We start from the raw sequence: 609 nt of genomic DNA on the forward strand, positions 1-609 counted from the left end.
CATGCTCTCTTTACTGCTTTAACTTCCTTCATAAAAATTGGCTATCAGTCCTTTTTATTTCATTCTCTAATATTTCATGTTTAGCATGATCTATTGTCCATGTGGAAGTTCCTGAATATATCAGACTAGGGAAAAAGCCCATTGTATCCAAGAATACAACGGGTGCTAGAGCTTGGCAGTGGGAAGAGGAAGGGGAGTTGTTGTCCAGGGCATGGAGTTGAATGTGTGTGTTGTGTGGGAGGTTGTAGTGGTGTGGTGGCAAATGAGGGCATGGGTATGGTGATATGGGTGTCAAGAACCTGTGGTGTGGAATGTTCATTGAGTGTGGGAGAGGACTGACCTTTGGGAATTGTGGCATAGTGGTTACACATGAGCTTTCCAGAGCCAGGTCTTCAGATATGTGAAGGGAAAATCAGACTGGAGGCTCTTCTTAGGGGAAGATTACAAGGCAACCAATTCCATCTGCGTCATTTCCCTTCTTGTGTGAATTAGGCTACAGACACCGAAATGCCCCTTTGCCCTAATACACATGGGGTAGTCACAGTACACAGGTGTCCACCCTGTTCCTTCTTCTCCATTTTTTCACTGTTAATAAAATGTTATGTACCC

The sequence above is a fragment of the Paroedura picta genome, chromosome 3, assembly GCF_049243985.1.
Source record: "Paroedura picta isolate Pp20150507F chromosome 3, Ppicta_v3.0, whole genome shotgun sequence".
Lineage (NCBI taxonomy): Eukaryota > Metazoa > Chordata > Lepidosauria > Squamata > Gekkonidae > Paroedura > Paroedura picta.